This window comes from Anser brachyrhynchus (assembly GCF_964034855.1).
Source record: "Anser brachyrhynchus genome assembly, chromosome: 1".
Classification (NCBI taxonomy): Eukaryota; Metazoa; Chordata; class Aves; order Anseriformes; family Anatidae; genus Anser; species Anser brachyrhynchus.
In genome coordinates, this window is record NC_137694.1 from 48920611 (window position 1) to 48948062 (window position 27452).

Here is a 27452-nt window from a genome sequence, read left to right on the forward strand (position 1 = left end):
CCTTTCAGCAAGGTGAAGAACTTCAATTCCCAAATAGATTTTTTTTTTTCCCAGAATTCTTTCCCCGTGACATAACTTTGTTTTTGCTTTGTGTGCCTTTCCCAGATGATCCTTTTTCCTCCAACATGACATTTTCAGGAGATAGAAATCACATTTTCCAGTCAGCTTCTTTCCAGCCTTAGCTATAACTGCCTCTGGCTGAGGCTCTGGGGTCTTTTATCAGGTGGTATCCTGGATGCTTATGAAGTTGCTTTGCAGCCCAAGAAGAGCTCAGCTGTGCTAGGGGACTGGAAAAAGCCTCAGCAATTAGTAACCTCTCCGGCTGACAGCTTGGAGAGTGAAAAATGGACTGAGCAGCAGGCAGAGTCCCTGCTGTGAGAGTCCTTGGGTTGGATCTCTGACCTGGGATACCATGGTGGCCTTGGCTGAGCTGACCAAAAGCTGCCATAACCCTGTGTACTGAGCCCTGCTGTGCTGCCCTCTTCCATGGGACATGCAAGTTTTACTCCGGCCTCGCACTGCACTGCCTCACTCTGTGACCTTCAGAAAACAACTCGCCCCTTGTGTTGGGCTAGGGGTCCGCAACGGACCAGTGCAAGGCTGAGGTGACAGAGGCATGGGAAGGGGGCAGCACCCACATCAGGAGCTGGGGTATGAGCTGGGCTGGTGTTAGATTAGCACAGGTCACCCTTAGCCTGCAGTCTGACGAGATAGCAAAGGTTGTTTGCTGCATCCTAAAGGGAGAGTCTCTCTCCTCCATGCTGCCCTCCTCTCCAAGCTCCTCTCATTCCTCCCTGCTGTCTGGCTGTGCTACAGATCTCACGAGCGCACTACCAGCTCTAGCTGTAACATGGATGTCTTAAAACTAACTTTTGTTAACTTAGAGCAGAAGTCTTTCTGTTGCTTAGCTCTCATCTTGGCAACCTTTCTGTGACCCTATCACAAATGGACCCACAGCTTTGTCTTTCTACCAGCCCTGGCCAAGGCCCAAGACTTACACAAGGGCTTCCAGCCACAGCCCAGGTCTCAGGGGAGAAGTCTTCTTGTTACCCAACCCTTCCCTTGGCAGCCCCTTTGCAGCCCTGCTCCAGCTGGATCCCTGGGCTTTGTCTCGCACCCTAACCTGGTCCTTGCCTGGAGCCTGCATCCCACACAAACTCTGTCACACCCAAAATGTATAAGTTCTCAGGGGAGAATTATTTTTATTGCTCAACCTTCCCTTGTCAGCCTCAGGGCTCTGAGGGCACAAAAAGGCCTTACAGGCCCTCAGGGCACCAATGGGCCTTACTGTCCTTTCCCATCCTCCACAGGGTCTCCCCCACTCTGTCCACAGCCTGGGACCATCTTTCAGCCCAGCCCAGGGTTGTCAGACCCTACCTTAACCAGCACACTGCTCCCTACATATTCTCAGCCTTCTTCCTGAGCCATTGGGGAGTTTCCTGGGTCGACCTCAGACCTCGACATTTCCCCTGTCTGGTCTGATGATCCCTGGGCTATTGGTAGGACCCACGGCAGTAACCACCCTGCTCTGCCTATCAGTCAATGGCGTGGTGGGACTGTGCCCCTTTTGTGGGGTCACCGCTCGGCTCGTGATGGGGTGCCCTGGTCCCCCCACTCACCTGCCCTGAGGGAGCAGTGCTTCTCCTGCTGCTCCCTGATGTGAGGACCCTTGGCTGCCCAGCTGCTACTGAACTTTTTCTTTTTCATGGCCCTAACCTTAACTTCAGCCTCAGACCCCAAGTAGTGATGCAGATGCCAAATTTGTAGGGGGGAGGGGGTTATTTTTGTTGCCCAAACTTTCACTTGGCAGCCTCTTGCAACTCCATCACAAATGGATTGCAAAGCTTTTTTGCTCTGACAGCCCTTACCCCCAAAAGTGGCCACAGTCTTAACCCCAGACAAATTCTCAGACTACCTCTGCCATGGGCAAAAAGAAAAAGCACTCACAAGGATTTCCGTTCTTTACTCAAACATTCCATAGATAACCCCTTTGCAGGCCTGCTCCAACTGGACCCTTAGGCTTTGTCTTACATCTTGTGTTAACTGTAACCCTAAAAGTGGCTGAAGTCCTTACCATTCTTCCCACTGCCAAAATGAAAAGGGTCAAATTCTTCTTGTTGTGCAAACTTTCTCTTGGCATCCTCTTTGCAGCTCCACCACAACCCTATCACAAGGTTTTGTCTCTTTCCTGTCTTCCCTAGAAGTGGCCACAGACTTAACCCCAGACAACCCTTGCTGTGGCCAAACAAACAAACAAACAAACAAAAATAAACAAAATCAGGAGAGAATTCTTTTTGTTGCCCAAATCTCCCCAAGGAATCCTCTTTGCAGCCCTACTCTAACTGGATCCCTAAGCTTTGTACCTCTTCTTACCCTAACTCCGGATATGGACTGACCAATTAGTCTGGGACTTTGGGTTACATGTTAGACAGAAAATTTCTCAAAAGACGAATATCTTTTGCTGTCCAACCCTTTCCTTGGCAATCTCTCTGCAATGCCAATACTACTGGAGCCCTAGATTTTGCCTTTCTCCTAACCCCAGCCTTGTCAGTGGTATGTATTGTATATTAGAAAATAACCCCCAACATTGACCTAGGCGATGACTGTCTCAGGGAAAATTCTCTTTGCAGCTCAGCCCTCCCATGGATTGTGGTTATGGTTGGGACTGCAGTTAGTGGAGAGAATATATCTAGATCTGCCACAGAAGTGCAATAGCAATTAGGCTGCCAAGCCAATTCTTTTTTTTTTTTTTGGTGTTTTGGGATCTTGGTGTAAGGCTTAGCTAATGGGTTTAGGGTTGAGGAATGATTATTAGGAAGAAGACAGAGTGTAGGGATCCAGTTAGAGAGGAGCTGCTAAGGTTAGAGAGGAGCTGCTCATGGAAGGTTTGGAAAAATTAGTCTCCCCTAAGAATTTTTCATTTTGTCCAGGGCAAGCTTTCCTGGGTTTAAAGCTTCAGCCATTTTTAGGGTTAGAAGGACAAATCATATGAATCCAGTTAGCAAGTGCTGGAAGGGGCTTCCAAGAGATTGTTTGGGCAACCAATGATATTTTCCTCGGAAGTCTCTGATCACTCTCATACCTCATAAGGTAGTTAGGTGTGCATTTAGGGTTAGAAGAGGCACAAATCAAGGGGTCTAAGTTATGGTGGGGTTGTAAAGGGGCAGTACAGGGAAGGTTTAGGCAATGAAAAAAAAAATCTGATGACCAGTTATTCATCTTGGCTAGAGCTGGAGGTCCTTTGGTAAGGCATAGCCATCACCAAGTGTTAGGTCTGAGGTAGAAGAGAGATGAATCCTAGGGCTCAGTTACGTGGAGGTTGCCGAGAGGCTGTTAATGGAGAGGCTAGGCTACAGAAAGAACTCTCTCCTGTGAAGTTTTTCATCCAAGGAAGAGATGGCCTTCATTGTCTCATTTCCCCAGGACTTTCACTTGTAGGACATCATGTTTATTTCCATTAAAACACTTGCTGAGAAGTATGAAGTGCAGATGTGTTACAACGTCTTGATATGTGTAAACTGAAAACAAAATTACAAGCAATCCTAGAAAAAATGCTCTCCAGCTGGAAAATAAAAGTTGAAAAGAAATGTCCTGTAATGTTATGGAATATAAACTGTTTATTAAAGAGTCCCTGTAGAATTTCAAATGAAGTATGTAAGCAGTAAGGAAACATAAGGCTCAATACACTGAAGCTAGTGTATGGGGGTGAGTGAAAGACCTTCCTAATGACCTGTAAGAGAGGAATGTTAGGAGTGTGAGGTTCTGATTACAGTTATGAACATAGTATGTGATTTAAAAATAAGCGTTTTTATGATATTCACCTATGAATTCACATAATATTCTGGTGGTAATTCAGGAAATTCCCCCAGTTTTAATCTGAAACCCAGAAGACAGATGCAAGCTCAGCCCAAAAGCACCTATCCTAGCTCAAAGGGAACCATGCCCATGAATAACAGGAGTGACAATTTCTTGCTGCTGCTGTGAAATCCCCACACCTAAAAACTGAAAAGGGACTTGCCCAGAATTGAGAATTTCCCAGGGTTTTAAAAGTTCAAGTTTCAAATTCCCTGAAATCCAGATTTTGTGTCCTGGACCCAGTTAGGTTGGTTGGTTTTGTCTTTGGATTAGTAATGTCTGATGAAGAAATTGAAAAATGCTTTGCTACCTCTAATATAATTTTATTGGGAGGATAGACTTTGCAAATACTGCTGGAGATCAGTTAGTTCTTCCTTTGCACTGAGAAAGCTAGCTCATACCTTATAGGGGCTTCACAAGCATGAGAACGTTTTCATAACATAGCTGAGGTAGAAACCATGTGTATCATGTTGCTGTAATAATGCTATTCACGTTCTGTTAACATACTCCAAACTTAACCTCTCCCTACCATCATACTGTAGCAATGATGAAATGATGGTTATTTCTGTGATTTGTGTTCGCTGTTAGTGGCTGTAAGTGTAGCACCTCATTTCAGCTGGGATAACCTTCTCTGTCTTTCATGTTAATAGCGAAAAGAAATTCAAAGAGATCACCAACTCAAGTGGAAGTACCTGTGTACAAATAGATGATCACCTGGATGACAAACCAGCTCCCAAAACAGCATTCCCAGCATTGAAGGGCCAAGGACAAAAGACTCTTATCATATGGCAATGCTGATGAGAGTGTCACACAGCAAAAAAGATGTAATGCTGTGAGGAGGAAGGGTATTTAGTAGTCAGTTAGGGAGACCAGAAAGAAAGAAATTGCACTGAATACTATCTGAGCAAAGAAAAGTATGTATGTGTATTTACCTCTGTATAATGGAGCAGATATCAGGACCAAAAGGGCAAAGACAGAGAAAGACTCTAGGACTCCTTAGAGAGTTCTAGCCAACTTCAAGAGTAATGGGGAAGCTGGGGCAGGGAAACCAGTATAGGGGTATCCAAAAGCTGATCAAAAATGAGTATTTTTGCTAAACGTGAAAACAACAAAAAAGCAAACAGCTTAGCAAAAGGTCCTCAAGTGGTGAATTCAGCTAGGTTTATGCCTCTCAAATGTGTCTTGTTCCTTTCCAAAGTTGCCTAAAGGGCTGTACAAATTTGTTGCCCACTCACCTTTGTATCTGGACTACAATTTTTAGATGACATTCATAAAAATGATCTTTGTCTTGGTTAGTTCTTAAGCAATACTGTATTGTGCTTCTTTCACAAAGGCAGAGGCATCTGAACACCACTGTCATTTGCTGTGGGTGCTGTGTTACTTTTGGGTCTCCAGCCTTGGGTTGTGGCAAACCAAAGACTGTGGTTTTCTTCATTTCAGTCTGCCTGTGGATCTGGTTTGTTGTCCTGGTATAGCTGACAGCAAGCGCAAAGTGTTGCTCTTCAGGTATAGTCTGTACCTAGATGGAAGGAGGCCTGCCTTTTGAGCACTTAGTTAGAACTTTGCTTTCAGCAATCCCAAAAAATCTCTAGTATAATAAATCATTTCAGAATCTCTTATTTGTCTTTGCCTCAGAGGAAAAATCACAAACAATATTCAGATATGCTCCTTACACTTTCTCAATAATTTTTCTGTCCAATGAACTACTCCTTTTCAGGGCCAAATGGATTAAATACTCTGGCCTTTTTCTCCTGTGGGTCTGACTGACATAGTTTCTTCTTCATATAGCTACCGACTGACGTATATCTAGGCTTAGCAGAAACGGGTTTTAATGCTAAAAGAAAAAAAGAAAAGCAACAATAAACTTGTTTATCAGCACTGAAGACTGAAAGCCATTCACTGTTCTTCACGGTATTTAGCCTTTACCACGTCAAGCACTACTGATTTTGAATAGGACAAACAATTTGCACTTGCACAGTAGGCACTCTGAGCTCCTCTATCTGGCCTCCACTGCAATTAACATTGAAATAATGATGTATAACACATTTGTCAAAGAGGAAAGACATGTACTAGTTTTTCAGAAAGACATATTTGGTGTGGTGTTTATTATTTACATAGCTTAAATCTGTAGACCTGAGTAATAATTCTGTCATCAAATGCTATCTCACCAACTCCTCTGTCCTCTGTCAAAAAGAAAAAAAAATAGTTTTTTTTTAAAGTCTAGAGCATTATTTTATTTTAACATACACGTCTGTTAATATGGTGAATTCAGAAAGCTGAATTTGTGTACTTAACTTGATCTAAGGATAAATTCAACACACATTCTGTCTGGCTAATGATAGGTACTGAGATTTAATATTAAGAGGTATACATGAATTCTACCCACAATAGTTCTTGAGTGATGCATTTTGAAACTTAGAGTCTACATACACACTATGTTAATAAATCATAGTATCTGCCCTTTGTGTTCATATGATATTCTTTCAACATGTTTAGATGCTGAGTAGCTAAGAAGATGTGCTCACGAATTATAATCAGAAACAAACTAAGAAAATACAACTAATTTTGAACATGGTGATTATTTCTCAGTCAGTTTTATTAGTCCTGGCATGACATCTGAGGTTATAAAATTGTCACAAGTAATCCTAACTAAGAATGCCTATTTTCTGGATTGAAATTCCAATTCTTAAATTCCATATAAACCCATGCAAGCATATTTTTTCTTAGCTAGTTAATGAGTATCCACACATAGTGATTCTGGTTATACCTCTCGTACCTCCATTGGCCATTATTTTTCACTTCCACAAGCCTACAGTTTTGGGCTATCTAGAAATGTCTCTAACTATACACACACACATACGCACGCAAAAAAAAAAAAAAAAAAAAAAGAATGAGCTGTAATATTAAGTGATAAATTGTGAAATCCTAAATTTCTTTACATTTTTGTTTGATTTTCTGGTAATCCAGACTTGTGCATCATAATCATGCTCACATGCTTGCTCTATATCTGGCATGTACAGCTGTTCACGTGCATTCTCGTGCATGTGCTTTCATTATTTAGACCTATTTAACATATGATGGGGGAAAAGTGAACAGAATGATGTTATATGTGTATTTGAATTGCATGACTCCGTGTATGTGTGTCTGCGTGTGTGTACATACCTGTGTGTGATGGCTGGAGACTGCTTACATGTGCTAAGTGCAGAGACCACGTGTGCACACATGTAATTTAACATTATGCTTTCAGCTATATTGTTTTTCACACAAGGGATTTGGGTGTTTTGTGTTCAGAATGGCCCGCCTGGCATTAATTTTTTACAGCTAATTCCCTTCAGTGTCTTATTTAAATTCACGTCTCTTTCTGTGTATTTGAAGCTGAAGTCCTCTCTTACATAATAAAACGCAGCACAGCCCCACAACGTGCTTCATGATGCTGGTTGTTCCGAGGTGCAGCTGGAATATGCAGAGCACAATGCCTGCCCAGAGCCAGCCTCCCCCGGACCCGCAGCAAGCAGCAGGCAGCACCTTTTCTCTGCATCCTCACTTGTTTTCATGCACTGGGAGTAGGAGGCCATGAGGGCAAGGGGCTTGATAATGATAAAATTAAGACGCAACACTGGGCACAATCAGAGAATGTAATGCAGTGCTGAGCACCCTGGCTTTGTGAATCTCCTGTTTCTGTTCCACATCCATTGGAACTCCTTTCCATGTCTAAGCCTGTGGCACTCCAGACACAGTTTGAAATATAGGCTTAAACTATGTTTAAATTTTGTTTCTGTGCCAGTTGTGTTCATGGTAAATGAAACTTTGCATCCAAGAACAATGGATGCAATCATATTTATATCTTTATTTTGTCCTCCTACTGGTCAAACCAATATTTAAACATTTAATCCTGTTGGTTTCCAAACCTGATCTCAAAACATGCCTTTTTTTCCATAAGAAAAAAAAAAAGCCAGAATAAAAAAACAAACAAACAGAAAAGCCAAGTGTATTTTTTATTCTGCTTTTAGATCTGTTTTACTGTGAGAGAACAGCCTTTCTATTTTCAAAGGGATGAATTTAGAAAAATGGGTGGATTTTCTACTAGTATTATTTGAACTTTACACAATTACCTGTCTTAAATTTTAGCAGATGCTTCCCTTCCCAAAATGTATATAATGATATATTCATTGCATATTCCTTGTTTCATAGCAGCTGGGGATATGTTCAGTAGTACAGTTTTAAATGCAATCTGCCAGACAACAGTTGTTTTCTATTAATTGTCTTAGCTGAAATAATAGAAAGACTTTAAATTGTGAACGCCAACTGTTCCTTTAAAAGCCAAAAGCTAAATATCCTCTGTGCCTGTCTGTTCATTGTGGTGAAATAAAATGAAAGTATTGTGATGATTAGATACTTTGGGGCACCTTCCAGAAATGTTACTGTTACTGCAGAACATAATGAGGCATTTTATTTTCCAGAAATTGCACAAATTAAAAGGAAACATAAGTCACCCAGGTGTGCCACATGACTCTGGCAATGTAACAATGCTTGATGGTAGCTGAGGCAGAACTGTTCATTTACTGTAAAGCTTTTTTTATTATTATTATTTCTTTTATATTTAGCTGTGCTCCTTCTATTTATTTATTTATTTTATTTATTTTATTTTTGTAAGAGAAGAGAAAAAAGTAGAATTTTGGTTTTTGAACGAAATAACAATGAAATAATGGCTCATCATGTTAATGACAGCTGTGGGACTATATGCCCTTTGGAGCAAAGACACTTGAATTCAAAGGTTTAAAGGACTGTGGATGGCAATACTGTTGTGGAATCTTTCAGAAGGATGAAGGGCCAAGAATGAGATTGTACTGATTCAAAGAACAGAGATTTCTTTTTTTCTTTTTTTTTTTTTTCCTTGGATTTGGAAATCAGAGGCTATGAATTGTGACGAAAATAGTTAAAATTAATTTCATACTAATATTTTGTCCAGGACAAGTCTTTCTACAAGAATGTCCAGAGCCTTTTGGGCTCTCTGAATTTCTGATGGTAGCTCTTTGTATGCCCCAACAGCTGGTTGCTTCTTTTAAAGATGTCACGGATGCTAGAGATTTGGCTTAATAACAGTTGGAGGTTTTCTGCCTAATCAAAGGTTGAATAGATATTGTGCTTCCTACCTTACTAAATGCTTGCTGAGATTATCCTCTGTCACTTTCTATGCTTATTATCACTATATCCCCAAAGAACCATCCTCTCTGATGTGGTGCTTTCAGAACTGTTATTTCATCATTGAAAAGATGGATTCCAAATGAAAAGGCACTTGCTACAGAAATGACATTTCATCTCAAGAAGATAAAAGGAGCTGCCTGTAGCTAGGTCCAGATTGTGCTACTTTTCTTGCACTTCCCTATTGATTTTTGAGCTTCAGGCCTTCCCTTGGCCTAAAATGGAGAATAAGTGAATTCAGAGAGATTGCAGCCATTGAAAGAACAGAGATTGAGTGTGAGATGAAGATGAATATCAGTCTTTGGTACAGAATATGATGTCTAGAGAGAATCGGCTGTCAGGGAGAAAAGAGAAAGCAGGATGAAGGGTCAAACAGAATGAAGGAAGGTGAGGGCAAGCCTTGAAAGACTCATATTGTGGTCATACATGATAAATCTGTGTCCCATCCCACTGAAGCATTGTCATGGATAGTCTGTTTTCTTGGCAGTTTATGATAACACCAAGGTTTGGACTCAGTGGGTCTAGGATTCCAACAAAGTTGTTTTTGCCTCTGTCCAGGTGAAATAAAAAAATATCCTCCTGCAGTCACTCTTATCAGGCACACACTGCCCATAATCCTAAAGAATACTTTGCCCTTGTAAACAGCTCTGAGTCAACATGCAAAGTGAGGGAACTCCTATTAAAGAAAGACATAGAAACTGGTGAGCTTGGCAACAGGATGTAATCTGAATAAAACTAAAATCAGCTCAGCTGTTCTACATCTGTTCATTCAAATCTACCCTGAGTAGTGAATGCCCCAAACCTCTGCAATGAGGCCACTTCATAGATCAGTGCAGCATGATCTGCAAACTGCCTCTGACTTTGTAGGAGTGCCCAGCTTCATTCCTACTGGAGGTGACTGTTCTGGCCAGGGCTGCCAAATAGAATAGGATAGGTCATCTTCTGTTCTATCACAGTCCTTTCAGTCTCTGCTAAAAAATTAGCTGCTACTGAGAAGCACTTTCTCTGCCATAGTGTAAGTAGCAAAGACTATTTGGCATTTAGAGATGATACCTTGTTTTCTTACAGACAAGGGAGTTTTCACAGCCTTCTGCTTCCATTTCCTTAAAGAAGTTGAGCTCCATCCTCCTAACTATGTTCACACATGGCAGAGTTAGGGTGACTTAGCAGCATCATCGTTGAGCTTTCTGAGAATAATTATGTTGAAAATCTGATGAAAGATATTTCCTACTGAAAAAAAAAGTTGATTATAAAGAAACTAATATTTCTGCTAGCTGAGCCTGCTGAGCTGCCTGGCTTCTCCCTTTCAAGGGTTTGCTGGTATGCCGAGCTTCTGCGGCTGACACATTCCTATCTCTTGGAATTGATGGTTCCTCAGCTACTTGTCTTACAACCCATTTGGCTCCCCAGCAGCTGGCACCCCAGATGATTAAGATTTTGTGGAGATCTACTTTGATTTTCCCCAAAACAGTTTTTTATTTTTCATTCTTTAAATAGCTGGCACATTTTATTTTATTTTTTTTACCACAAAAGGATTTTCCTTTATGCCATCTACATGAAAGGTTCTTCTATTAGAATGGGGTATTTCTGATTGACTGAAATATCTACAGTTCCTCCTCCATTGTGGTACACCAGTCCTTGAGGAAGGGTATGCTTCGTCTCTCAGGCCACAGTCCTTGAGGAAGGGTATGCTTGGTCTCTCAGGCCTCCTGGCTGGTATATGATATAGTGTGTGAAATCAGGGAGCAGAATCAACAATGCTCAGTGCCTGAGTTTTGACAGGTCTACAGTTACAGTCAAAACATGACTTTTACAGAGAAATGACACCCCTTTATTCAATATATGTTTGGCCTATCAGCATACTCATTGCAGGTTAGCTTAAAGGAGATGTAAGGCAGTCATAAGTTTCTCCATTGCAGCAGGGCCTGTGCCAGCTCCAAGAATAATATGTTCTGGGAAAAACTGGAGGCAGTGTAAAGGCTTGAGATCTGTTAGCCTGACACTAAGAAGGTGGTGTCTCTTGACCTTGCCTCATGTAATTCTTACTGAAATGATAGAAATTTGAGAGATTTTAGAGATACCCCAACTTCTATTCAGAACTAGATCACCTAAATGAGGTCTATTGGGTTTATGTGGCAATGCTTTGGTAACTGGAGGGCTACAGAGGCAGCCTCTGTGAGCAGAGCCCAGCAGTTACCCTGTGTCAAATCAGAGCCAGCTCTAGCTGCCTCCAAAAGATACCTGCCACTGGCCAGAGCTAAGCCAGAGAGCTATGTTGGTTGTGCTTCTGAGACAGCAGATTTAAGAAAGGGAAAAAAAGCTGCACCACAACAGCTGGAAGAAAGAGGAGTCAGAAATGTGAGAGAACCAGCCCTGCAGACACCAAGGTCAGCACAAAAGGAGGGCAGGAGGTGCTCCAGGCACACAGCAGAAGCGCCCCTGCAGCCTGTGCAGAGGCCCCTGGTGGAGCAGGCTGTCCCCCTGCAGCCCATGGGTCCCACATGGAGCAGATCTCCACGCTGCAGCCCGTGGAGGAGCCCCCGGTGGAGCAGGTGGATGTGGCCTGGAGGAGGCTGCGGCCCATGGAGAGCCCTCGCAGGAGCAGGCCCCGGTCCGGAGCTGCAGCCCGTGGAGAGGAACAGGGGGCCTGGGGGGAGCTGCTGCCCGTGGGGGACCTGTGGTGGAGCAGTTTGCTCCTGATGGATGGCTCCCATGATACAGACCCCTACTGGAGCACTTCTTGAAGAGCTGCTGCCTGTGGGCAGCCCCCACAGGATCAGTTTGGGAAGGAAGGCATCCCATGGGAGGGACCCCACATGGAGCAGGGGCAGAGAGTGACCATGAAGGAGCAGCAGAGATGAAGCTTTAGGGACTGACCACAGCCCCCATTGCCCGTTGCCCTGTGCCACTCTGGGGAAGGAGGTAGAAGAGGGTGGATGGGGGAAAGGTGTTTTTAGTTTGCTTTTAGTTTCTCACTGCTCTAGTCTGTTATCACTAGGCAATAAATTACATTAAACTCCCAATGCTGAATCTGTTTTGCCCATGACTGTAATTGGTGAGTGATTTCCCTGTCCTTATCTCAAACCTTGAAACTTTTTTTTTTTCTTTTTCTTTTTTTTTCATATTTTTGTCCACTCTTCTTTTGAGGAGGGGGAGTGAGAAAGTGGTTGTGGTGGAGTTTAGCTGCCCATTGGTGTGAAACCACCACACTAGGGAACTGCAAGATATTTCCTATCTGACGATCTAAATCAGCATTAAAAATATTTAATGCAGACTTCCTGAAGTAAGAGACAAAACCAAGTGTAAATTTAAGAACTGAATAATTTAAAGCAACCAAACAGTCTTAAAAACACACACAGTTGTTCAAAATATTTTTTAACATTTTAAGAAGTCTTTATTATTCATTACAAAGCAGTTCTAGCCTGGGTTGAATTCTGACTGCATTTCATGCACAAAATAAGAGATGAAGTGAGTTGTTACACAAAGAGTTTGGAATATAAGCTTTAAATGCCACAACAGATAAGACAAGCAGAAGGATTAAAGGAAATATAGGGAATCTCACTGATTTTGATCAGCAGCGCGCTGAGGTCTTATCTCCCGTACCTACTCTATAGCTCGGAAAAGAAAGGAGGAAAATAATACTTTAAGGGCTAATTTGGAAAAGTAGCAGAGGAAAGCTATTGTTTATGAAGTGAGGAGGACAGAATCTGCGTCAGAACATTTATTCAGTATCTTAATTTTTCTCATTGTTTTGTGCATAGTCCTATGCCTTATGCACTGGTGATCACTAAAACCCTGCTCTGAATTGTTAGACCAGTTCCTGACATGGTTTTGGCAATTCTTCTCAGATAATTTCAGAGCAAAGGAGTCAAGCCAGGTAGACACTGTTAAGAAGTCCATACTGTTTTGGAAGCTGAGCTGAACAGTATGGACAAAGGCCCTCCATGCAGTTGGTCCCAGGAGCAGTGAGTAGTCCTGGAATATTAAATAATTGTAGCCAGTATATCCAAAACACAGTTCACATTGGCTCCAGCTACACTTGGAAGTGCACCAGTGTTCTCTGTTTTAGACCTCAGGGTGTCAAGCAAAGGACTCCTGTTATGGCTCACTGCATGTGAAATGTTGGTTTGAGTGACTGGTCTTGTACCACATTGACAGTCTATGGCTGAAAAATGGACAGATTTCTTTTCTCTAGCCTCCTCAGTGTAAATTTTCACTTTCTCTCCCTTTTTATTTCTTTTCCGTTATTATTCACTGGGAAGCAGATACAAAAATAATCTCAACTAGAAGAGAAGACCCAGGTGTTTTTCTGTTCTCCCTGGATCATTTAGTTGATGATTCTCACATATAAGATGTGTGAATATTCTGGGGAGCAGACACCATCTGATCTTTCACTTTTCTAATTGTCACCAGTTCTTTTTCACTCACTTCAGTGCCTTAATCAATTGACTATTGTGTCAGTCCCTACCTGCTTGTTCTCTTGGCCATATGATTCTCAATTCTTTTTTCTCTTTTTTATTTTTTTTCCTGTATGTTGGCTTGCTCCACCAGAAGCTTCAGAGAAAGAAGTGCTGAGCAACCGTCTTTTGAACTAAGCTGAGTTGCTCAGGGGTTATAACATTTCCTGCAAGGTTAGAGGTGTGAATTCAAAGTGCCTTTGAAGTGCTACAACTGCTTTATAGGTGTTGCTTTTTCCAAAAGCATGGACAGTCCCATTATCACCAGATACTATCTGTGGATACTATCTACTGGATCCCATGCCAGTAAGGGCAGAGATGCTGAGTTCATGTATGATATGGGCTTTAGGCTTTTTAAGCTCATGGTATTTCAAGTCATAGAACCTTAGAAAATGTTAGGTCAGACTGGACTTCCGAGAATGACCTAGCTCATCTCCCCACTCGAGCAGAGTCAACTTCATAAGGTAGGTCAGGTTGCTCAAGGCCTTGTAACACGTATTCTTTGAATTGCCCCCCCTTCCAGTGCTTCAATATTCACATTGAAAGGTCCATTTCTGAAATGTGTGATGGTTCATTGCCTTTTGTCCTTTTACTGCATGATTCTGAGAACTGTCTGTTTCCATCTTCTCTATGATGCCCGTTAGGCAGTGGAGGACAGCCGCCTTTTGGACTTTTTTCTCCAGCTAAATAAATTTGGTTCTTTTAGCCTATCCTGTTGTGTGTTCTGGACACATTATCCTCTCATTGGCCTTCTAGAGGACTACCTCCTGTTTCCCTTGTATGGAAGAATATAAAACTGAAGAGGGAAATAAACTCTGCCTTTGACTTGCTGATTATCTTGCTGTACATGGTTAGCGTTCCTTTTTTTTTACTTTTTTTTTTCTTTTCTTTTTGCAGTAACAAGCAGCTTGCATATGACTGACTAGTCCTCCATTATATTGCAAAATCTTTTCTGTACAGCTGCTCTCCAATCAGTTGGTTCCCAACCTCTGCATGAATCTGTTCCATCCCAGGTACAGGATTCTGTGTTTGCCTTTTTCAGCTTCATGAGGTTCTAGCTAGCCCATTTCTCCTGAATGTTTGGGTCCTTTTGAATGATAGCCCTGCTCTCCACTGTGTCATCTGCTTCCTCCAGTTTGGTGTCATGCATAAGGTTGCTGAGGGTGCCTTTCCTCACTCACTCAGCTTGCTGATGAAGATTAGACAGTATTTGTGCCAGTCAATACTCAAGACAAAACTCAAGGAACACACTTGTAACTGGCCACCTGCTGTACTTCAAACTAGTGAATACAACCCTTCAAGACCAACAGTCCAGTCAGGTTTTCTACCAACCTTGTGTCCTTCCATCTAGCTCATATCTCCTCAACTATGAAGATACTATGGAAGAGTATGTCAAAAGCCTTGCTGAAATCTAAGTAAATGATATTCACTGTTCTCCTCTCATCCACAGTCTTTCATCACAGTAGGCAATCAGGATGGACAAATGTAATTTTCCTTTGATAATTCTTTGCAGATTGTTTACAATCAGTTATTACCCTTCATGGACCTGGAAATGGCTTCTGCAAGCTGTTACTTACCATGATCTTTACTGCTTATCATGTCCTATATTCCACCTTGTACAAACACTGAAGCCTTGGAAACAACAGTAGATCCCTTCCACATTCTGAGGCAGTGATTTTAATGTGGAAAAAATATTTATACGTAATTAAATATCCACAAGTGCAGTGTAGAGAAAAAGAACGATGGGTGTTCTTTGCAAGCTTGATGATGTTCTGTCAATATGTTGAATGTACAATGTTTTTTACTGTATAGGGTTAAGAAACAGGCTTTGTGCTGTTTCTCATTAAGGTGACTCGAGTATTTGGCTTCCAGGCTTAAAGGATATCTCATGTCATATGTATACTGCCACATATGTAATTTGTTGGGTAGGAATAGTTACATTGTGGAGATGGCACAGAAATTCCTAACAATTTTTCCTGCCCACAATAGTTTTCCAGAAGACAGAACATACCACTGCCCATGCACGTTAAGTCTTTGGATGAGCTAATATGAAATACTTCTGCTGTTCTAATTTCCTCTTGTGTGTATTTTTTTCCTGGCTTAGAGTCAGTGACCTAATTCTTTTCTTCATTCTGTTCGAGGCTTTTGCTTTTTCCAAGCTATTCACATCAGATTCTCCCCCATTGTGGAAGCTGTGCCTTTTATTTCTGCTTTGTATTGCCAATTTGGGATATGTGCATTGATTGCCCTATTGCTCCTCTTGTCTCCAGTCCTGAGGGAGGACACTGAGTATGCAGAGAGTACAAAAGATGACTTTTGTAGCATGGCATCTCCTGCAAATGGTGACCAGGATCTTTTACTGGACCCACTTAAGGGAGTTCTTGCAAACCCACATAAAGCTTTTCCCAGAGTTTACACTGGAAAGAACCCAATTAAAAGTAGTACCTGAAAGAAAGTAAGTTTGCTCTCCAAGTGTTTTGGCTGGAGAGCTAAAGCAGTCAGTGTCTTTCCATCTGTTTACTTGCCTTTTAAAAGTACATAAAGACTTGATCAAAACCTTTTTTGACAAGGTGTGTATGGTGCTACATTTAACTTAAAAAATATACAAACAAAAGGCTCCTTAGTTTCATAATTGTGAAATCTTCAAACTAGTACATGCATGTTTCCCAGCCTAGACTGAGGCATGCTTAGGCCAGTTCAAAGGCATGTAGAGAGCAGACCCAGCATTTTCTATGTTTGATTATGATTCAAATTCACCTTTATATTCCAGTACCTATAGGAGGTTGACAAAGGCTAGCCTTGCTTTTTTTTTTTTTTTTATTGTTCAGCTACACTTCTAGGTGCATATATATATATACATACATACATACATATATATATATATTTGCTCTGTATTTTCCAGCAATTACTATGTTGTAGTTCTTTGTGGCTACCTTAATAAATAACTGTGTTCAGACTCAGACATTTTCTTGTATGGTAAGGAGATTTTGTGCACTTGCAAAATAATCTCCATGGCACCACTCAGGGGCTTAGTGTATTAACAATCACATAGACTATTTTAAACAGCCTTCCTGTCTTGACAAGAACTGGTATGAGCAATACAATCACTGTTTTTCTTGGGGAGAGGATCACTCAATTCAAGAACTCAAAAAAAAAAAAAATCCCAAACAAAACAAACTGTGAACATGCATTCGAAGTTTTAGCCTAGGAATAAATTGCATCTGTTTCATAGAATAGCTGAAAACATAAAACTAACTGTAAGTTATACAGAAATTAAGTGCTGTAACTTCTGGTATAAGTTATACATATTGGGAAGCGTTCACTTGATCTGTGTCTTGTTTCTAAGCGGCCGATGCATTTTCCTGAGCTGCAGAAGGCTGTATACTTGGATCCTGTGACAAGCTGACTTCTCTAGAAGAAGGCCAGCTTTTCCACATTCCTACAGACATTAAGAGCAAATAAGCTGACTGCCATAAGTGCTTTACTACCTTTAATTCTCAAGCCTTCCTGTAAGTCTAACCAATACTGCTTTACTCTTAATCTTCAGACAGTCTTTCAGTCTTTCTCATATTCTTTCTACCTACAGGCGTAGGGTTTGCATTATGTGCTGGCGTGTGTTTACACATATTCTAGAGTATGAGGAGCAGAAACCATTTGGTTTGTCACTAGGACAGCACTGAGAAACTCCTCCATCACTTTTATTTCAGGAACTTCTCAAGAAGAGAATGACAGAGAAGTTCCTGTCTCTTAGGTATTTTCTTCATAACACTATATTATTCCTTTCGCTGCCAGTGTTAGGAAAAAAAATGGGGAAAAGGTATTTTTCATTAAAAATAAAATGCAGGAACACATGCATCTTTCTGGTTTTGCTTTGCTTCTGAATGATGAAACAACTCAGAATATGTAGAAAAAGGCGTCTGACATTACTTACAGAGCAAAAAGGAACAAAGTTACTGGCTTGTAAAAAGGCAAAAGAAAGTCTTGAGATGAAAGAGGGTTATATTTTGCCTCAGTCATAAAAAAATATGTTTTTTTTTTCCTTTCATTTGAACTCTTGAAAAAGTGCAATTTTACTTCAAGACATTTTGGTTCATATCACCATGTTAATTTTATTAAACAGTAAGACCAGATAGGGCTTGAATTATTGTGCAATAATGTATGCTTAGGTGTATTCTCAGGCATGAGCCTGAAGGCTGAGTGTTATCAAGTCCCAGAATATTCAGAATATTTCACATAAATTATGTGGTTTTTTTTTGGTTTGTTTGTTCTTGTTTTTTGTTTGTTTGTTTGCTTGTTTGTTTGTTTGAGGAAAAGAAAAAATGTATAGAGACTACAGGGATTTGAGCTCTACAGAGATCACCACAGAGAGCCATCCTCCTCTGCTGGGATGCATTGCACTAGGAATGGCTGTAGGAGTCATCAGAGGAGGCTCAGCATTTGTTACTCTAGGGTGTTTTGGGAAAGCTCCCACTGTCCCTGCTCTAGGAGGAGGTGTAGGCATGCTGCGGCTTCCTGAGCACTGAGCCTCTCCTTTGCTCAGGATCTTCTTCAGGAGCTGTGGTACCCAAAATGCAGGGAGCATGAGGCCTCAAAAGGCTGAATCGTGGACCTAATGCAGGGCAAATGCTGGGATGTCTGATTCTCACTTTATTTGTGGTTCAAAATGCACACAGTGAAACAGATGAGAGCTAGGAACAAACATGCTTAGTTGAGGGGACCCAGTTACTGAATTAATTCCCATGGAGATTACCAGAATTTCTAACTGAAATTTGAGACTAACTTGCATCTCACTGGTAGACTAAATCCCATCTCTAGTAAAAGACATAAGCCTCCTTCTGAGAAAAAAACTTTTCATGACAAGGATGTCACTCACTATATCAACTGCTTTGTTTATCCACTCTGAAAAATACTCTGAAAAAGACACTATGAAAACCACCTGCAGAAAAAAACTCAACCAACCAACCAGAGAAACACAGACAGTATAAAAGCAACAATGAACAAACAAGTATCCCTCACAAAACAAAATTAAAGCATTTCTCAGGCACAATTTTACGTGAATAGGAAAAAGGCAGAACCTCTCTAAAAAGCAAGAAGAGTTTTAACATCTCTTCTGATTTTACATGGAAGGGACAGAGATATTATTATATTGGGGAACAGTAGGCAATATAATAATATAAAATATAGTCCTTGGAGGTCAAGCAGAGAGAGAGAGAAGACAGAAAGGGTTGTGAGTTGAAGGCTGGAATGTTTTTTGGAACTTCGGCTTAAGTTGGATAAGGAGTGAGGAATGAGTAAGCAAGCAGAACATTTTTCCAAATATGCAATGAAAGGTTCCCTTAATGGCCACTGAAAATTAGATTGCAATAATAGCCACATGGTAGCACTTAAATGAATGGAGAATAAGGTGCCATTCAGCAGCTCTGAGTGTATCAGAACCTCACCTTAAATAGCCTTCCCAAATAACATTTAAAATTCTCATCAAATACAGATTATCTTTTTCTTTCTAACGATGAAGCACAAAAAAAGTAGAAACAGATTGATCACTCTCCAAACTGCCTACATTTGGCAATATATTTACCTCATATAAAATTCATATGAATAACCCATATTTTTTAACAAAGCCTAGAATCTATAGAGGTTCTCCTGACACCACCAACTTAAACAAAAGTAGGTCCATAAGATAAGCTTTTCAAGTATATTTATCCCTCTAATTACTGAAATTTTGTAAAGCTTTAAACTTCAGTCCAGATCAGAATAAGAGTGTTGCTCAATTAATAACACTTTTCCAAATGTCTCACCTCTTCCTGGGTCACGTAAATTTGAAAGGGCTACCTTTTAGTCAGGACAAGAGCCCTTCAGGTTCAAGCCATTAGCACCACAAGCCAAAGCTGAAAGGGGAAGGAAAACAACAGATGCCAAAGAGGGAGAAAGAAGGTGGGTGTCAGATATACAGACAGATGCAATATAAATCTGATATTGAAATTGGAGACTGTTAGCAGGAGCAGGAGCCAGTACTAATGTATGAGCAGTTGTCCAGTTTGTAGATGGCAAAAGACAAATTTCCAGGAACACCTGCTTTGTAGAATAAAGAAATGTAAAAAACATGATTTAAAAACCCTGTAAAAGGTCATGAGGGAGAATAGTGACAACAGCAGTAGAAAGCAATGTGGCAGGGGTGGAGGAGACTTTGGTAGCCTACACTACCCTCATTAGCAGGACCCAGCCAGAACACGTGTGGAGATCCCATCACTTCCCAGTGATGCTCCATTTGGTCCTGCCACCATGCACAGCTTGAAAAGGTTATGTCCATACAGTGTCCCCTCTCTGTCCTCGCCACCCAGGGCTGGGAGCCCACTGTCCCTCTGACATCCTGTTCCCAGAGGGATGCCCAACATGGGCAGAGAGGACAGAGGGGGCCCTAAGGGAAGCATGGGAGGTTTCCCTGTACATGTGTTCTGTGAGGAAATCTCTGGTGCAAGAGCTGGGCTGACTAACAGTAAATATATTTCCCAGAAAAATAAGCCTTGTGCTGTGAGTACTAGCTACAGCTCCTCATTTTCTAACCCTGCGTCTGTCAGAAGCTTGCACTGCAGATCTGGGAAGGATGCTTTTCTCATCTGCTTCTATTTCCCTCTTCATAAAATTGGGCTGGGAATTCTCATAACATTTTTTTTTGCACAGTTATTTACCCTTCCATTCCTTGCTGGTATGAAATCAACTTTTTGTACAACTATTTTTTATATATATATATATTATTTTTTGGTGGAGAAGGGTAAGGGGAGGAGAACACATCACCAGGGGTTAGCCTGTACTCCATAATTTAAGCGCAAGACTCTATTTTTGGAGCAGGGCTAGCACCCTTGAGCTAACACCTCCAGGATATCAGTTGAGTGCCCTATACACAACACAGTGGCTGTTGAACTCTTGAAACTCTTGAAACTCTCAAAAATGAATTCTACAAGTCTTTTCCAGCTGGAATTTTCATTCAAACCAGTAAGTTTCCACAAACAGATCAGTTTTAAAGAATTACATTTGTAATAAAATTCAAGTTTTAAAAATAATTCTTAATGAACCTTGACCCTAGATGAGAAGGAAGGCAGCTACAAAAAGCAGTATTGGCATTTGGTGAAGGACCGTATGCCTGTTTTATTACCAGACTAGCAAAGACGTACTGAAATGGGGAGAACTGAGAAGTAACTCTCCCACCAGCACGGCCCAGCATGGTAAGTGATGGAGGGCCACCTTCACCCCGCAGCATAACCACATCCAGTTCTCATGAAATGTTGCAGTCTGCTGGTATGATTTATTCCGCTTCCTTCAACCCCACAAGACGTTTGAGTTTAACATGCAATAGGTGATTACACTTCAGAGCAAATAAAGCCCTCAATGCAAAACTGTATCCAGGGTGCGTACATGCTACTGATCTTGTGTCAGCAACAATGAAAAGAACAGGATTTTTCTTCTTCTTCCTTTTTTATTTTAGATTGAATTTTTTATTTTATTTTTTTCCCATGCATTTTAGTACAGGGATGTGGCAAATTAATCAAGTGCCACTTTTGGTGGGAATTTTTATTAAGGCTTGTGATGCTTGCTCAGTTCTTTAGAAAGCGGAGGTCTAAGGTCACTCAAGTAATTGTTATTGCTACTGAGATAGGCTCACATATGGGATTTCAAGTTCTTTTCAATCAGACTGTTGCTATATGTCTCTTTGTGTTTTTGAAAGTACCTTACCTGAAGTTCTTATTTGGCTATTGCATATCTTCTTTCTTTTCCACTTTCCTCCTTTGTATGAATGTAATTCATTTTGTTTGCTGAGCTGCTTGAACAGTGCATTGTCTGGTATTGTGTTAACTACATAGCAACTTCAAGGGTTATGCCACTATATCTTCAGTAACATGAGTAAGAGTTTGGTCACCACAGGACATAATTCAGAGCTGATGTCAGCCAATAGCAGCCATAAACTCCTTGATGTATTCGTCATTGCCATGAATTGCAGTATACAAATCACTCTTTCTTTTGTGAGAAAGTACAACAGCAAATAAAGGAGATGCAGGTGGTGCTCTATAGTATTCCCCACTTTTGAACTGTTACACTCCTATAAGCCCCAAAGTGTGTGTTTACCTGTACATTTTCACTGGTTCCTAGGAGGGAGAATCCATGGGGGCTAGGGAAGAGTGGATTCCATCCCTGGCTCCACAGTGAACTCTGGGCTGAACACAGGGTGTGCATAAAAATACCTCTTCCCACTTTTGGGAAGTGCTTTGAAGTCTGCAGCTGAAAAGTGCCACTGAAGAACTGGGTGTTTTGTGATTATTGTTTTTTACAGATGGACATCTTTTGCATGCTTAAATTTCATCTGCTCATTCCCCAAAATACACCCAGACAGGGCAGAAGGAGAGTGAGAGAAAGAGAGAGAGAAACAAAGCTCCCGTAGCACAATGGTTGATCTGGGAATGAGCAAAAATCTCTGCCTCTCAATGAGCATCCTCAGTTAGTCATGCCAAATCTGCTGCTTGTGCAAACATGTTGCCTAGGGATGTTGTTAGGTGCTGTGGCCACAGTGTCTTTGCCAATGCTGAAGACTTTATTATTTTCTTAATTTGTTGCAAGAAGATAGATAATAATAATAATGATAAATTCATTTGTAATGATCCATTTGTAACAATGCTAAACTACAGAAAATGTGGGACCTAAAAACCTTAATGGTGCCTCCTTTAAATGCATATTTGTTTCTCAGTGGAGTGTAATCTCTATTTCCTTGATTGATAGGGCTATAATGCCTAGGAAAGAGTGGAATGGATGGGCCAATCAGAAATGAAGAGCCAAGAAAAGGTCAAAATGGCAACTCACTTCACTATATTTCTTGAAAGATGTTGGGTATTAAATGTCAGATGCAATCTTTGTCATGAAAATGAAGTAACAAGCCACTAGTGTGACCCTCTCCTTTGAATAATAGTCTTGTCACTTTTTCTAATGCTCTTTCATCAGGGTTTAAATTGAAGGAGAACACTGCCTATCTTGTAAAATATTTAAATAATAGAACATGTTCAGGAAACAGAGAGAAAGTGGGGAAGGAGGGAAACAAATCCCTTGTTAGATATTTCATTTTCAAACTTGGCCTCCCTTCTAAAATTTATTTTGTTATGGCAAAGCAGATACTAAGAGTGCAGCACACAGTGGTTGCATTATCATTTTATTAAGATGCTTTCCACTTTGGGTTTTGACCAGCCCCAGTCCATCTAGCAGTAGAACAGGCTTGATGGCACTTGTCTCAGTATGGGCAGGTATTTCTCTTTATTAAGTGAGATGGACAAAACACCTATGGAAATGAAATAAATTTGACAGTCTTTACTAGAAAGATGTCTTCCTAGTCAAGATATATAAGCCTTTCACAGCCTCACTACTACCTTTTAGCATTGCTTTTTATACAATCACAGTATTACTTCAAAGATTTTATCCATAAACCTTAAACTTTCTATAGAAGATTCAGCTTGGTTATTCATTTGATGCCTGGTACCACTCTGCTCTGGCAGACATTTACACTGGCAAGGCCCCTCCCAAATTTGTTGGCTCCACCCTCTTTTAAAATTTCCCAGCATAAAAAGTGTTTTCATTTTTGAAGTGCACATTTGGAGAAATATATTATTAGACTGATATTCTGAAGCCACCCTTTCCTTACAAACATTTTGTTATCTTTTCAGTGTGTGCACTTGCTGGAAGTGGTGCCAGGGTAAATAATATGAAAAGCTGCTGGGAAAAACAGGCTTGCCAAAGCTCTAATGAAACTTTCTTTATTTATACACAAAAATAAACCAGGAAACACAGACTGAATGGAGGTGGATGCACATGCCTTGTGTAAATGACCCATCTTGGGTTGTGTTCTGAAGCATCATGTTTCTACCCAATCCTTCACACAAAAAATTCACTTCCATTTGGAAGGGAATCTGCAAACAAAATATTTTTGCATATTTTTCCTGTGGTGCTATTGCTGGTTTTGCATCCTTACAGTGTGGCTAGGGCTGTACACGGTTTAACTTACATAAAAATGGAAAAATTCTTTCAGCTGAGGCATAATCACAACAACCTGCCATCCGTGCAGAAAGCAATTTGCCCTTGAACATACTGGCATATAAACCATAGCACCATCATCTTGGTGCTATCACAGACAAAAGGTTGCGGTGACTATGTCCAGCCTGTGGAGCAGATACGCATGAAGGCACTCCCATCAGTCCTCTTCCTGATGGTTTAGACCACTTTGTACAGATTGCAGCCCTCCTTCTTGCCTCATACTTTCATTTCTTTCTTCTGAAAGCACAGGCATGGAAGGATGGGATTCACATGCTTGCGTTCATCTTGTTATGGAGCAAGAAAGTGATCAGGACACAAATCAGAGCTGAGAGCTGTGACCTGGAAAGTGCTCCCAGCTCCTCTTGTAAGGATGTGTTACAGGTATAACTCTCATTTCTCAACTGAGATCAGTGTGGCAAATACTCTGTGCTGAGATTATGGATTGTCCAATTATCCATTCCCTTTTTCTCTGGACCCTGGGTTTCTTCTCTGTGTTTGTTTGGCAAAATAGCAGAGATCTAACTTGGCCTCTTACATGCCAAGTATAAAAGTCAGTCACAGACAGGAAAAGAAAAACATGGATAGCTCTATCAAGAGTAACACATAGAAGTCACTAGGTAGGAAAGAGACTGAGAAATTAAAGGCCTAAACCATGAATAGAGTAATGAAAGGGTAGTTTGTTCTACACACATTTTATAGATTTTTCAGAAGAAAACTGAAAGTGGCTGAATGGTAAAGAGTGAACTTCATGCCATGGGTTTCACCCACTACCCATTTTCACCCCACCAAGAATCATAGAATCATGGAATCATTAAGGTTGGAAAAGACTTCCAAGATCATCTGGTCCAACCATCACCCTACTACCAATGTCACCCACTAAACCATGTCCCTAAGCACCAGGCCCAACCTTTCCTTAAACATCCCTGGGGATGGTGACTCCACCACCTCCCTGGAAACCTGTTCCAATGACTGACCACTCTTTCTGAGAAGAAATTTCCAACATAAAACTCCCCTGGCACAACTTGAGGCCATTCCCTCTAGCCCTATCACTAGTTATCTGTGAGAAGAGGCCGACCCCCCAAAGGCCTTCCTTTCAGGTAGCTGTAGAGAGCAATAAGGTCTCCCCAGAGCCACCTCTTTTCTAGACTAAACAACCCCAGTTCCCTCAGCCACTCCCCATAAGACTTGTGTTCCAGGCCCCTCACCAGCTTCATAGCCCTTCTCTGGAAACTCTCCAGGGCCTCAGGAATCTTCACCTCTTTCCCTGGCTTTGCTGAAATTCTTATATAACACACGGCCTTACTTTCCCCAGCTGATATATCCTTGCACTGCATTTCACTTTCCTTCTTTTCTCATTGTCTCCCATTTAATGGGAAGACTGATTAACAGGCCCGGAGTGTATCTTTTCTCAGCTGCTCTGTAGATAACGTTATCTTGAATAGCTCAGCTCTGGTACAAGTTTGTTGGATGTGCAGATGTCAGACTAGACAATGTGCTGGGCTCCTGTTTCCACAGCAGTCAACTTAGAGTAGCAACTCAACAGGATAGAAATAAATCACTTTTTTTCTGTCTTTACTGGTCTTTTCTCACCTCGACTGTTTGTCTTATGCACATTTTAAAGAGTTGCAGTAACAATACCTCAGTTGATTCTTCCCCTCCAACAAGGGCAATCACTGATGTATTTCATATGACCTGAAAGATTGCCATACAGGGATTTTTCACACATAAAAATTCCCTGCAAGTAATGGGAAAGGGAATAAGGGATGCTATCAAAATGAAATACACTACATTTAAAATAGTTCCATTGTTTTTTCTTCTGTACCTTTATTTTAAAAAGAAATTACATTATTCTTTTCAGGGATTGTTGCTGTGAATCTCAGGCTGAGATCTCTGATGACACATCTACAGCTTATTTAATAGTTTAGTCTTGTACAAGACTGTGTCAACTTCTTTGGCCTGTGGAGATCATTCATTGTCTTTATTCTTTCAAAATCATGCTGTCAGAGCAGGCTAGGAAAAAAGTGTCATCAGACAAGATATTCTTTTCCTTGTACAGCTCAGATGAAACCAGCTCTGCTTTCCGCACACATTCCCCATTTCGTCCTTCATCTCCACCAGCAGTCATGGAAACCTGTCCACTGCAGACCCAAAGGGACCTGTACAACCACCCAGTGGTTCATCAGAGGTGATTGTGACCATCAGCCAGCTGAACTTTTTTATTTTATTTTATTTTTTTTTTTAGAATACAGCAGAACCACTCACCAGTACCTCAATTTTGAAGACATAAGAGTGCAGAGAAAAGACCTTCCTAGAAGCTTTCTGACTTGTCTCAGATTGATGCTTTCCATTCACTTCCCCTTCAGACTGCTTCAGGGGGAAAGCACTGAACTGTAAGCAGCAGTCATTTCACTGGAGTGCAGCAGCCTCAAATTCCAGCCATGACTTTCTTATTGCTAAGCATTCTTTACCACAGAAAAAGTATTTTTTTAATGGGAACCAGATCTGGGTCATAAACTTTAAGCCTATCAAGCTTTATGTTAGCTAATATTTACCTTATTGTATTATTTTTTTTAACTCTCTCTCTCTCTCTCTCTGGTAAAAAGACATTACTGTAAGGGGAATGCAGGCAGGCAAATAAAGCAAAGGAAATCAGGAAATACTATGAACTGCATGTGACTCGCAGCTGCAGGGTTCCTCACAATAAAGAGCCCTGCCTCAACAAAGTGGCTTATGTGCTTTAACAAATATCAGCTGTTTGTTTGGGGTCTAATGAACAAACTAGAGCCAGAGTGACAACTGCTTCAAGTAATTATGAAGACAGCTTGCAAACTATGGCCCCACTTGTTTCAGATTCTAAATGACGACAGTCGGGCTGCTGTTGCTGCCAGCTTTATTTCTGAGCACTTTTATTTCCATATTTCAAAGGTCAGTGTGTGGTGGCGATGTCAGCCAAAGAAAGCCTGTGTGAAGGGTACGTGTGTGCCCATGTCTTTGAGAGGGAGAAAGAGAAAAAAGAGAAATAAAGGAATTTTTCAACGTTACCAATAACTGCTGCATTAATAATAAACCCTTAATGAAGCATTTATAACATGTTGAAACCTAGGAGCCTAGAAGGGATTGGCGTTCCCTTGCTGCAGACTTTATTTGTGTGTGTAGCCGGGGAGACTCTGCCCTGAGGAGTTTACAGTGCAAGTGGGAGAAATGGCGAAACAGAGATCTCAGGGAAATAGAATGGTGTCCTTTTACAGAGATCTGTGGAAACATGAAAGAGCTTATCAAGGTACACGGAGGGTTTTACATCAGCGTAAAACGTGAATTGACTGGAAAACCCCCGAATCTCAGACAATTGCTTAGGCTGCATCTTTTCTTTCCTCTAATATCAATGATTTATATTTCATAATGCTGGTGATTTGTTCTTATACAGAGGCTGAGGATTTTTTTGTATATAATAATCATATAAATAACCAACTGTTGCACTGATGAGATTATCACATATGTGGAACAATGCCTGGTGGAATTTCTAGAGGAAGTTTGGAGCAATTTTACCCAAGTACTAGTCTGATTCGTCCACAAAGTGGTCGAGCTTTTATTTTGCATACTTTCTTGTGTTTAATAGATTTATCCATTAAATATCTCATGAGATTAATGTGAAATAGCACAGAAATGGAGGTGATGGCATAAGGAGAAAGCTGAAAGGACTTGATTCCTTGATGAGAGATGGAGATCAGAAACCAGTTTGGTCCCAGAACTGGGGTCACATTTCAGGCACACCTTCAGCAAGAGAGGGATTTGTGGGAGAAAGGTCTGAAGGGAGTATGAAAGGAATGAGAAAGTTAAGGGTCTGGATACAGGAAGGGCAGGAGGAAACAT

General features: G+C 41.0%; 1 long non-coding RNA gene across 2 annotated transcripts in view; it reads left to right on the plus strand.

The window, feature by feature from the left end:
* LOC308187527 overlaps window positions 1–27452 on the plus strand; it is a 175008-nt gene that overhangs the window by 129512 nt on the left and 18044 nt on the right. Inside the window, exon 1 of one of the 2 annotated variants that reach the window (XR_013944764.1) lies at window positions 26135–26507. The exons of the other annotated variant lie outside the window; for it this stretch is intronic. This is a non-coding gene — a long non-coding RNA (uncharacterized lncRNA). Of the gene's footprint in view, window positions 1–26134; window positions 26508–27452 lie in introns of those variants that run through there. 2 annotated transcript variants of the gene reach the window in all.